At 33.3% G+C, this 13,899-nt stretch overlaps 1 protein-coding gene across 3 annotated transcripts in view; it reads left to right on the plus strand.

Moving 5' to 3' along the window:
• Grm5 (glutamate metabotropic receptor 5) overlaps positions 1-13,899 on the plus strand; it is a 427,374-nt gene that overhangs the window by 83,899 nt on the left and 329,576 nt on the right. The gene's annotated exons all lie outside the window — the stretch shown is intronic.

Here is a 13,899-nt window from a genome sequence, read left to right on the forward strand (position 1 = left end):
AATATGACAAAGTATTTTAACATATTGGGGAAATGAAAATTTTTTTGTTGATTTTTAAATTATACATATATTTTATCATGTATGCATATTTATCAAGAGGTAATACAAATGGCTTACAAATTTACTGATTTTCAAGATATTACAATAAAACATACATAATCAACATTAACCTTTATTATAGTTAAAGCTTAGGATTTAGCACCGAATTTTCAGTGTCATGCATTAGTAGTTATCAACATACAAATATAAAACATAAATTTCACTTTTCAAAATATTTTGCATAGCATATTAAAAAGGGTTTTCTCCATCCTTTTTGTTTTTGAAGAATGATAGTACTTTACACCTTTTGGTTGTGCAACCAGAAAGTGACTTACCTTATCTTAGCTTTTGTATATATCTCTATAAAAAACATACAAAGTTACTTCATTGTCGACATATTACAATTGTTGTTAATATACAATGAGATGAAAAGTGAAAGAGTTGGGGAAGCCATTAGTCACTGTAAATTGTCCACATAATTTCTTAGGAACTTAATAATTTGTATTTTTTTGAAAACAAATTAAAACGTCCCTTTTGCTAAATTTTGATCATACCACCGTTGCCAGTGCATCCTTCCTGCACTCACCCATCACCAGCATCTTATTCACCATACACCACCACTTTGACACTAGGCTTGGGGGTCTGAAGAGCCATTACAGCCAGCTGACTGAGTCTGTCCACAATTGACAGAACCAGGAATTACAGGACACAGCAAAGGGGACAGACCAGAGATGTGCTGGCCAGTGTAACAGTTATTACCCACATAAATAGCTAATATGAACTTAAAATTCAGTTTCTTAGATGTATTAACCACACATTTCAAATGCTCAATATTCACAGGTATCAGATAGCCTAGATTTGTATATCATTTCCTTCACTGTAGAAAGTTCTATTGAATAATATTGGACTGAAATGTTAGTAGAACTGATTCCATTAGTAAATTATTATTTAATTGTTCCTCAAAAACATTGTGATAAAATCAGTGATCCTCAATTTACCTATCTTAGGAAATATACAAGGAAATGTTAAGCAAAGAAGACACTTGTAACATTGCATTGAAGAATATTAAAATAACAAGAGTTGCTATATAATTTGGGGAAGCTAATGGAGTTGGAAGTGCACTAACTCCCTCATAGGTCTGCATTATCTCCATCTTAAATGGAATATATTTTTTTAATGTTAGTATGGAGGGGACCAACATGATCGACATTCTATTTTCTTAACTCTTCAATTGGGAAGAGACATTTTAGCTAAATTATGCATGTAAATGTAACACTGAATAAAAACACTGAGAACTGGCTAGAATATACCTAACTACATAACAAAAGGTGAAAGTCAGGCTGATAATCATTCTTTGAATAGTAACTTTGTCTACACCATTTATGATCCAAAAGACTGAAGTAACATAAAGCATAATGTATTCATACAGTGGTGGGTACAGAAGCCTTTACTATGTGATGTGGTCAGAGGACATGCACATTTAACTAAAAAGCTTCCCTTAAAATCTTGTAAGGCAGATGCTACACTACAAAGGTCATATGCAAATGATTGCTAAAATATCTTTAGCAGCATAAAACATTCAATTATATAATTTTCTGCCTAGCTGTGAATTCATACCTTTTCCTTCCTCATAAAATGCCATTTGAATTCTTATTCCATGAGCTATGTGATTCAGCAGCATAGATAGTGAGATCGAATTTCCAAACTCTGCAATTTTGGTGTCATAGAAGCTGAATAAATATGCTGACTGTTAAATATTTATTCAGGGGCCACACCCACATACACAGAGAGAGACACAAACAGATAAAGGAAGAGTAATGAGGGTATAGGCTCCTATGGTTTTATGGCTAATAAGAGGTCAGTATATGCATCTGTAAGAGGTCATATATTCAGGGTATCTTTAGCTAAACTCACCTTATACTTCTCTGGAGGTACTATCATAATGAAAAACGTATTATAAAGAAGGGCTTGCAACTTAAAGAGGTAAGTTAATTATTCCCAAATTTTCTGCTGCAAGCTTTTGATCTATTGGTAGAGACACCTGCACATGCACGCACACACACAAGTCTAGACACTAAACTCATGAGTCTTACAAACTGCATTGGGCTACAGTAAATTTTATTAATATTATCCAGGGATTTTATTTTCTAATCTCTACAGCAGGACAAATGAAGTTATTTTAAAATCTGATTTTTTTCTTCACTCTATGTTCATTTTGTCTGCTCCAAAAAGACAATTTAACATTACAGAAAGTTTGGGAAATATAGGGAAAAGTCATCTATAATTCACACACTCAAATATAGTCATTCTTATATTTTAGTTTTCTCTGTATTTATGTTAGAAGATATTTTCAGGTAAAATAGTTATGAGATAACAGATGGAAATAGATCTCTCTCTTTTTTTTCTCATGCAAGAAATGAAAATGATTTTCCAAGGCCGAAGATAAATTATTCTGAAATTTCTAAGAATATTTTTTAAAATATCAGAATAATTTATCTCCGGCCTTGGAAAAAGATCCCCTTTTTCTGTCCCCCTAGACATACAGATTGACAGGCAAGTAGAAGTTATGATAGCATCTGAACCCCTGTGACTTTCCACATTAGAATTGTTGGTGATGAAAGAGTTCTTTTCCCAATGGCTTCTTTCCTACTTATTATGAAATTTAGAGGAATTAGTTGATTGATAAGTTTATGAGAAAAGTTTTACTCCAGAATTTGGTTAAGAATTTTGTATTAGAACTTTAACATATCCACTAAGCCAGTGTCTATTGAATTTATACCATGTACCATCTGCAGTGTAATTCATTGGCAATAAATCAGTGAGTGTTGGAGAAGGCTTCTGCCCTTTGGTTACCTCCAGGATAGTTTCTGAGATATACAAATGAACAGGCAATTACAATCCAGTGCAACCAGTGCTGCTACAACGTCAGTAGGAGCATATAGAGCCATATGAGCATATTAAAAGAGTCTGAGAAGTAAAATAATAATAATAATAAAAATAAAAATAAATTATTTAGTGAAATAACCTAAAAGAAGAATAGGAATTTTTCTAGGAAGTAGGAGAGATTAATGTTCCAGGAACAAGGGATGGAGTATGAATTATTTACACACACACACACACACACACACACACACACACTTTTGTGTTTGATGAGGAGAGGAAGATTTTGCTGTGAACTAGCACTTTAACAGTTGGTAAGGGCATGACTACGAATTTCTCCACATGCAACCTATACTACCCTGTTAATGAGTTAACCAAAGGAAGTTGAGAAAGTGAAATGAGTTAGAAGGAGAGTAATTTGTAGAAATAGAATTGCATTTTAGAAAGGTCACTCTGTTTAAAGTATCACCTGAGTTTTTTTTCAACAGTGATAGAAATAGTTAATATAAGGAAGTAACAACTAAACGAACTTATTTTTGAACCCTAACTTGAGAAATGACATAATACATAATTTAACAATGTAAAAATGCATGCTGCTTATATGCATATACATTTACACATAGGTCTACAAGAATCAGTAATCAATATTATAATGGCCTTATTTATCAAGTATTTAATATGTACCAACAAACATAATAAAAATATCTTTAGTTTCACATCATCCCTGTGCTGTAGTTACTATTATTTATAATTTATAATGGATAAAAATTGAAATTGCTCATATATAATGTGAACAAGTTGCCAGGGATGCTGTGAAAGAAGACAGGATTCATTTTACCTAAAATCTATACAGCATGTATCATACTATGCACCACTCTATTTCAGTATTAACCCAAGAGAACTAAAATGAAACATTACTGATGTCTGAAAGGTTCAGAAAGCAAACACAACATGAGTCAGGTAAGAACAAGCCAAGTGACAGACAGCTACCTTCTAATCCATTCTCATATAGGAAGGTGTGGAATGCCCCAAGGTGGAAAGTTCTTTCCCCATAGTTTTTCAATAAAACATAGCAGAAGCTGAAACTCTTCTGGAAATGAAATGGATTCTGGAAATGGTACCCACTCTCTTTCTGGTTTGGATGCAGCTCAGTTTTCTCTACCAAGTGAAATAAAATAGACATAACTTTCTACTCATTGACTTAAAAAATAAAGTGAACACACACAAACCCTGCTATTTTGAGGAAAAGAAATTGTGAAGCAGAAATTCCTAGATTAATTTTTCTCTATTAACTAGATTATCTTCCAACTTTTAGTCCTGGATCTTTGCCAAAATTGATGGTATCAAAATTCCAGACATATCATTCATTTATACATTTCTGTGTTCTCTTACCAGTAGCATATCCTTTGATACTAACAGTAATCCTGTGAATTAGAATCACAATTGAAGTTGGTTCAGATTTAAGAGGTAAACATTCTGTTCAAAGATCACAGAAGAGCTAGTTTTGCTACAGAATAGCTGTTTAGTTAGATAATTTCATAGAAAATAATGGCAGAAGTAGGATTTTCTTGAAATATGAAGGACATAGCATTTTGGCTTGTCTAGGTGGAGTCCTTGATTGCTTTTCATAGGATTTTTCTTGTTTCTTAGTCTTCTTGTTTCTCTTTCCCACTCTAACAATGGAATGTTCATTGTCAAAAGATCAAATACTTACATTTATTTCAATAAAGGTTAACTTATTTTGTAGCACTGATTTTTTTTCTTACCATGAATGTATTTACTGCAAAAAATTAGAGGTTATTGATAAGGAAAGAGAGAGAGGGTTGTGGGGAGAAAGAGAAAGAAGGGCAGGGAGGGAGGGAGGGAGAGAGAGAGGGGAGGGAGGGAGGAAGGAAGGAAAGAAAAGGAAAAAATCCCAAACTTGCTCCAGAGCCCACCATTGGTATTCTGTCTCTCTCACTCTCTGACTTTTTTTCCATTTAATGTGCATGTATATATAATCACATATACACATACAAAGATGCACAAGCAAAGCTCACACAAATCTCTTAATGGGCATTTTTTATAATATTTTCAGTTACCTATTTGGTCAGTTGTCATTACAGCATAGATTCAACTGAGTTATTGTCATGTGCCAGGATTTAACTAAATGCAGATGTAGAATTGTAAATGAGAAAGTGTATAAGTCCCTTATGGAGTCTAATAGCTAACAGCCATATTAAATATTGATCATACTGAAACATACATTATTTTCAGCTTCTAAAATATTGGTTCTGATGATTTTTTACTTATTGTATGGTTTCTTATATTGGATTTTAATTTGAGAAATATTACCATGAATATGTTTGTAAATCATTTCCTTAAGATCTCTATTACAGTCTTAAAAATAATACATTTCAAAGTTTTTCTTAAGATTTTTTTAACTTTCTTTAAACTGAAAGTCTATGCCTTATTTTATATTTGATATCTTGTAACAACTCTTACTTCATAAATTGCCCATGTTGCAGTGCCTCTGACACAAGCACAAAGCTGCTTATTTATGTGAAGTATTTCATCAACTGAAACAATAATTTAGAGTTGTAAGTTCTATGCTAAAACTTCTTCACTCAACAAATTTTTATTTAGTGTACCCACTATATTTCAAAAACTGGAACACACACTGGGGATGTAATGGAAATCAGGTAGAACAAAGTGTCGCCTTCATAAGAGTTTATGGTAAAGGAAGAGACATCATAAACCAACAGTTACAATACAATGTGGTTAGTATATTGATGGAAGAAATTCAGAGATGTAGGAGGGAGAAGGAAGAAAAGCACAACATTAAAGATGAGAGAATTGGAAGAATGCCAGCTCCTGGTGGAAACAAAGTGAATTCCCTCTAGGAAACACTGAGACATAAATTAAGCTGTGATGCTTGAGCCACCATATTTTATTTTTATTGTTAAAAACCTTAATTTTAGTGATCAGAGAGTGCTTTGTGCTTCTAGAAGGGTGATTTCAGGGGACAGTGAGGAAATAAGGTATCTACAATAATCAGTCTTAATAGTAAAGAGGATGCAAAGACAGTTTAATTCTGGGCTTTATGTTAAGTTGGATACACAATAATGTCATTTCAATGAAATATTAGGAAGTGTTTTTTTTTAATTTCTCATCTGTTATCTAAATTGAAAGCAATCACTCTCCCTTTTTTTGCTCTCATATCAATTTTCCCACTTTTTATCTTTTTTGGTGCATTATTATTTTATTGGTGCTTCATTTTGACATATTCATACATGAATATAATTTGCTCTATGTCCACCCAAGTATTTCCCATTTTACTCCTCCCTCCCTCTAATCCTCATCCTCTTTTCTGTTGCTCTTTCTTCTATTAATTTATTGATTTATAATTGGTGCATTGTAGTTGCACATTGTAGTTGTAGTGAGTTTCATTGTGATATATTTGCACTTGCACATAGCATAGTTTGGTCAATTTTATTCTTCAGTTTCTCCCTTTTCCCATCTTTCCTCTTTGCTTCTCTAACCTCTCTCTTTACTATTTCCCTTCTATTTTTATGGAATACCTTTCCCCTCCTAATAATTCCTTATTTCTCTCTAACTTTTGCATATGAGAGAAAACACTGTATGTTTGATTTTCTAAGTCTGGATTATTTTACTTAGCATCTAAAGGGCCATATTACCAAAAGTGATCTACAGTTTCAATGCAATTCCCATTAAGATACCAATTACATTCTTCACACAACTAGTAAAAACAAAACAAATAACAGTTCTGTTATTCTTATGTATGAATAAAAGACTCAGAAGAACCAAAGCTGTTCTGAGCAAGAAGAGTGATATAGAGGAATCACAATTCCTAATCTCAAATTATACCACAGAGCTATAGTAACAAAAAAAATACCATGGTATTGGCATAAAAGCAGACATAGATAGAAGGAAGAGATAGAAGGAAGACACAGAGACAAACCCACATAGATACAGTCATCTGATCCTTGAAATGTGCCAAAAATACACATTGGAGAAAAGACAGCCTTTTTAACAAGTGGTGCTGGGAAAACTGAATATCCATATATAGAAGAAAGAAACTATATCCTTGTCTCTCTAATCTGCATGAAAATAAACTCAAACTTGGTAAAGTCCTAGGAATTACACCAGAAACACTAAAACTTCTAGAAGAAAATCTATGGTCAATACTGTAACATATTGGTGCAGATACTGATTTCTTTAATGAGATACCCAAAGCTCAAGAAGTGAAACCATGAATCAAATTGAATGACTTCAATTTTGAAAGCTTCTGCATAGCAAAGGAAATAAGAACATGAAGAAACAGCCTACAGAATGGGAGAAAATCTTTGCCAGCTATTCTTCCGATAGGACACAAAAAACTTAATACCAAAGAAGAAGAAGAAGGAGAAGGAGAAGGAGAAGAAGAATCCAATCAGTTAATGTGTAAAAGAATTAAACAAATATTTCTCAAAAGAGGAAATACAAATATTGAACACATATATGAAAATGTGTTTAAAATCTTTAGCAATCAGGGAAATGCAAATCAGAACTACATTGAAATTTTAGCTCACTCCAATTAGAATGGATATCATCAAGAATACAAAGAATAATAAATACTGGCAAGGATGTGGAGGGAAAAGTATACTCATACATTGTTATTGATTCTGAAAATTTTCATAACCATTTTGGAAAGCAGTATGGAGATTCCTGAAAGGAAATGAAACCACTGTTTGAAACCATTTTCTAACTACTCAGTATTTAACCAAAAGAAGTAAAATTAGCATACTCTTATCATATATGCATAACAGCTGTTATAATTTAGATATTATCTGTTCCCCAAAAGCTCCTGTATAAAGTAATGCAAGAAAGTTTAGAGGTGACATGATTGGCATTAGTTTTAGCCTAATGAGTGCATTAATCCTTGATAGGGATTAAATGAATGATAACTCTGGGCAGGTAAGTTGTGAATGGAGAAGGTGGTTACCTGAGGGTATGTCTTTGGGGTATATATTTGTCCTTAAAGAAAGGAGAATTTCTCTCTCTCTCTCTCTCTCTCTCTCTCTCTCTCTCTGTGTCTTTCTTTTCTCTCTCTCTCTTTCCCCTCTTCATCCTTCCCTCCCTCCTTCTCTCTCTGTATCATGGTGTCATAGTGCCATGTCATAGTGCCATGTCCCCAACTACTTTCCTCTGTGAAACACTTCCATCATGATCTTCTGCCTAATGTCAGGACCCAAGGAATGGAGTCAGCTGTCCATGGACTGAGCCTTCTGAAACCATGAATCCCCAAATAAGCGTTTCTTCCTTAAAATTATTCTTGTCAGATCTTTTGGTCACAACAGTGAAAAGTCTGACTAAAACACCAATGTTTGTTGCAGCACACTTTATAATAGCCAAGTTATGGAACTATAGCAAATCACTTTATTTATACTTAATTTTATTGCTAGTTTCTTGATACTGTTTTGCATAGGTTCATATTTCATTTCCTCTTTAATTTTGTGGTTTAAATGCTTTTCATTCTTTTTCTTTTGGGGATCAGATAATTTTCACATCATGGAAAAGTATGAAATTTCTTGATTTTGTGTTTTCTTTTGGGAATCATCCTATTACTAACAATGATAATATATATATATATATATATATATATATATATATATATATATATATATATATATATGTATGTATGTATTTTGAGAGGGCATAGTAGAAAATGAGTTGTTCCATATGTTCCAAACATTAGAGACTACTACACTCTAGGAACTTTCTGAGATTACCTAGAGTTGTATACTTTCATCCCCTTGGTTTATACTGAAGTTTACCAAGAAGAAAGGCTGTCCCAGGTGATTATTCTGAAGTCATAAAAGACAGAATTATTAAGATTTCATTTGTAAAATTTCATCTCTAGTTATTGGGAAGCTATGTAAACTGAAAGCAGTGTGCTAGCCTTAACTGAAGCACTGATACTGTAGCCACCTGTCCTTTGTGAACCACACTGGGAGTTTAATTAAAGAAGCCTGCACCTGGCTTTTTCAAACTGCTTTCAATACCAATTTCTGATTCATTAATTGGGGAATAAAATTCTTACTGCTTTTAATTACTAATATGGTCAGTCAGAATGTTTATACTAGTGCTTTTCAAAAAGTTATAAAAATATTGAAAGCAGCCATTTTCTTAATTATTTTAAGAAAAAGAACCTTATTAGAGGCAAATATATAAAACAGATGAAGTGGTACATCTCTGGTTGAGAGGAACTTATGTTATCCAAAGCAAAATGTTAATTAATGTAGGAGGTATGATAAAATTAGAAAATTATTATAAGTCATTTGAGCCTTCACAAGTGATATTAAAATGTAATAATCTTCTCTCATAATTCAAGTTTCTGTCTCTCATATGCTCATCCTATCAACTATATGCTCTATCTTGATTTCTATTTCTTCATCTAAATAATTCAATATGGCCAATCTATTTTAGAGGAGAGTACTGGCTATTAATCCCTAAGGTGCTTTTTACCACTGAGCTACATCCCTAACCAATTTTATTTTTTTTAATTTGAAAACAGGGTCTCACTAAGTTTCTTAGGACCCTGCTAAGTTGCTGAGGCTGAACTTGAACTTGCAATCCTCCTACCTCAGCTTCCTGGGTCCCTAGGATTATAGGAATGCACCACTGTACCCAGTGGCCAGTCCATTTTTAAAGAACTCTTTTGTGATAAAGTTGCTAGATTCCTCAATGAGTCTAACTGTGCAAAGTCTTTTACTGCAAGTAAACATTATCAGTCCAGTTAAACCACAATAAGTAATGAAGCAGTTTGATTAAAAAGGTTCCAAGTGATAATGTTTTATTGGCTGGATTCTCATCAAGATATGAAGCTACTTGTTCTCATTTTTCCCTGGGACCCTGTAGGAAGGCCAAACTGAATAACTAACGAAAGGGGGGTGGTGTAGATTGTGAAATGTCAAAAACACACTATTTTATCCCTAAAATAATGTATAGCATGAGGACAATACTAAGTGATATTGTATTACACACTGGAGATTACTGAGAGTAATTTTCAAGTACTTGATACAAAACAAAGGTAGTGAGATTATTATATGTTAATTTGCTTATATATATATGCATATATATATATACACACACACACACACATACATATATAGTTGCTTACATACTGAAAGTATATTCTATATTTCACTGCATGATCATTGTCACAATAGTAACATATATCTGTGAATGTTTCCTGCATTCTAATCTTGCACCATAGGCAGTTTAATAATAAATGATTTTTGAGCAATACTAGCACAAATATATAAATAGATAGATAGATAGATAGATAGATAGATAAAATGAAGGCCAGTCGACTTGAAGAATAGGAGCAATGGCAGGGAGGAGGAGAGTAAATGTGGAAGTACTGGGCATTGAAATGGAGCAAATTAAATTATTACATACATGTAGGAACATGTGAAAGTAAACCTCACTATTATGTCTGCATGTAATGTACTAACAATTTTTTTAGAAAAAGCTTCACATAATGTTCACATTTCATTTTGGGGAAAATTGCTTTGCATAAAATCTGTGATGATTATATGGTGAACTATTATATGTATACATATATATACACAAACACATACACACATAATATTATACTTTAGTATTTGTGATAAAAATTACAGGAATGATTAACTATTTTCTTCTCTTACTTTAGCCCAAACACATGCACACATTACACACATACTATCATGTTTCTCTTTTGCTTACAAAGCTTCTTTGATTCTCCAGCATCCAGAATCCTGTGTCATATAAGATCTTTTGTTATCTGGCCTCTCCTTATCTTTCCAGCTTCACATGCAGCCCCTTGATCCCATTATCCTTTGCTTCCATCAAAGTAAACTTCTCATTCATCCCCTTCACAAGATCTGCCTGTAGAGATGGAACAATCCCCTCCCAAATAAGCTCTTTTGTAAGTCTACAGAAATCAACTTGTTCTTCAAAATGCAACTCAAATGTATCCTGCTTTAAGCAACACAACTTTAGGATCATCTGTTCTCTGATGTATACAATTAAGTGCCAAGCAATTTACATTGATTATTCTTATTTATTATTTACAACTTCTTGAAGTAAGGTTTGTCATCTCGATTTTACATGAGAGAAAAAAAAACTTTAGGCTCTGAACAAGTGATGGTCTTTGTTCAGTTGGTTGAAGATGCAGTTAGAATATAAATCTACCTTTATTGATACTAAGGCACATGTATATTGGGCCTCTATTTTGCATCCCATCATTTACTAGGAAGAGAGAGAGAGAGAGAGAGAGAGAGAGAGAGAGAGAGAGAGAGAGAGAGACAGAGAGAGAGAGCTTCTTTGATTGCCCAGCATCCAGAATCCTGTGTCAAATAAGACACAGGATTTATTTCTCATGCTTTGTGAAATAAACCAGACTCATTCAATGGTTGAATCTTTTCTGTCATACACAAAAGCTAGAACAGAACAGAATAAGGTGAAAAGATCAGGGGATCCCATGAAAATAAAAGGGAGATCAGTGCAGTAGAGGAAGGGGATTGAGGAGAGATGGGAAAGAGCAGAAAATGTGCTATTTAGTTGACCGAATTACTCTACATACATATATGAATATATCACAATGAATTTCACTTTTATTTGGCTCTATAAAGCACCATTTCTTTTTTTAAAAGCAATAAATAAATAAAAGAAAGACCAGTAGAGAAAGGGGAACAGGGAGAAGGAGGGAAGAGAAAGGAAGAACTTGGTACCAAAATGGAGCAAATTGCATTCCATGTACATATGGTTAGGTCAAAATGAATCTCATTATTATGTATAACTATAATGCACTAGTAAAAACATTTTAAAATGAGAGATACAGGATGAAAATAGTCTTGAAAACTGTTTTTTTAGGTACTATAATAGCAAATGCATTATTACTAAAATCAGTTCCTGATTCTGTTTCTCCTCTATTAAGTTACTTTCAGAGGTGGACAAGATGGAGGAAGGAGAAAGCACTCCAGGGTACCAACAGTTTCCACTGGGATGTGTAGTGGTATATATCATGAACTATAGAAATCACAGGAGAAAGCAAATCTCCACAGCAGGAAAATCTACTTTGATTTTTAAAATATTATCAGTGAACAACTAAATTTTGCAATGGATATATACAGTTGAAGATTAGTCTTCTACAGTCAGAATAATGATTTCAAGTTACCAAAATAGTAGTATCTATGGGGTAGAAGAAATGGTAGAAATAGGTGAGATTATCTTACTTCTGGTAACTGAGCAGCTGATGTGTGCAGGAGAAACTCAGATCCATTTTATGACAATTTTTAGTTTTCTAGAGAAATGTAAAGAGCATATAACTTTTACAAATGGAAGTGAGGTTTGATTAAATGAGTGCTATAAATTTAAAAACTGCATAAACTTTGAAAGGTACTCTCTGGTACGTGAAAGGAGACAATATTGGTCTTAGAGTTCGGGAGTTCTTTACTAATAACACCTATGAGAAGCCCTATTTGAGTGTATCAGTTAATCTCTCTAAACCTTGGAGTAATAACACTTATTAATAAAAACAGCAATAATGTGTTCATATGGGGCCACTTGCCCTTGGCCTCCTAGGGTGTTATAAAGATTCATGAAATGGTAATGTACTAACAGAACCATTAGAGTTGCTTGCTTGATGGTTGTATTGCTCTAATTTTTTTTTTTATCTTGGGTCTCTATTTTATATCCTATAGTTTATTGCAATAGGGTGGGGCAGAGACAGAGAGGGAAATCTAGGTTAACAATGATGTTGGAATCTATTTGTTGAGGTACTATAATATCAAATGAAATATTATTAGAATCAATTAAGCTCAAAACGTCAAAGTAATTTCAAAGATCAGTAATGTCACATTATGTTACTGAATATTAGTACTGTCATTTCAAAGAGAAAGTGAGAAATCTAGGTCATCAGATCATCAAATAGAGGATCTTATATGTTGTGCTAAGCTTAAAAGGATAACACAAACCTTGAAAAGGTAGTTTAGTTGCAGACTTAGATTTAATTAAGAAAATATATTTCTGAGAGAGACTTTGAGGGGCACAAGACTAGCATCTGGCAATAGAAAAGAAAGCTGATCCTTATGATAATTCTCATTAAGAAAAAGGAAATAGATACTGAAAGCATTTGCCTAGGATTTATAAATGACAAGAGGTAGTTCAGCATTTCTTGCTTATTTGTTTTAATTTTTTAAATGTCATACTAAAAAGGGAGTTAAAGATTGATGTAGTGTATATTTATATATAACTCACCAAATGCATGATCTGCTAACATCTTACTAACTACTTCTTTTTTTGCCAAAACACTTGAAAGTAGACTGCTGCTATCATGACATTTCATCAATAAATACATTAATACACTTCTTTCAAGAAGGAATACCACCTCTAACATAGCTGCAGCACCTATGTTTACACTTAGGAAAGTAGACATTAATGCAAGATCATCATCAAGTGAACAGCTCACACTAATTCCCCCAAATCTCCAATTATCTAAGGACATTCGCTTCATGGCTTTGTTTTATTTGCTTAGTTTTTTGGGTTAGTGTGTTTTGTAATGAAGATCTAATTAAGATGCTTAAATTCATATTATTTTTCCTGAGTCTCTCTCATAATGCAAGTCTTCATTTCTTGCATTCATTGCTTTTCATTTTTCTTTTTTTTTAAAGAGAGAGAGAGAGAGAGAGAGAGAGAGAGAGAGACAGAGAGAGAGAGAGAGAGAGAGAGAGAGAGAGAGAGAGAATTTTATTATTTATTTATTTAGTTAGTTTTTGGCGGACACAACATCTTTGTTTGTATGTGGTGCTGAGGATCGAACCCAGGCCGAACACATGCCAGGTGAGCGCGCTACCGCATGAGCCACATCCCAGCCCCTCATTGCTTTTCTTAATGTTGGGTTACTTGGAAAGTCCACATAAGTTATCCTACCAAATATCTCATAGTCTGGAG

This window comes from Callospermophilus lateralis, chromosome 2, assembly GCF_048772815.1.
Source record: "Callospermophilus lateralis isolate mCalLat2 chromosome 2, mCalLat2.hap1, whole genome shotgun sequence".
Classification (NCBI taxonomy): Eukaryota; Metazoa; Chordata; class Mammalia; order Rodentia; family Sciuridae; genus Callospermophilus; species Callospermophilus lateralis.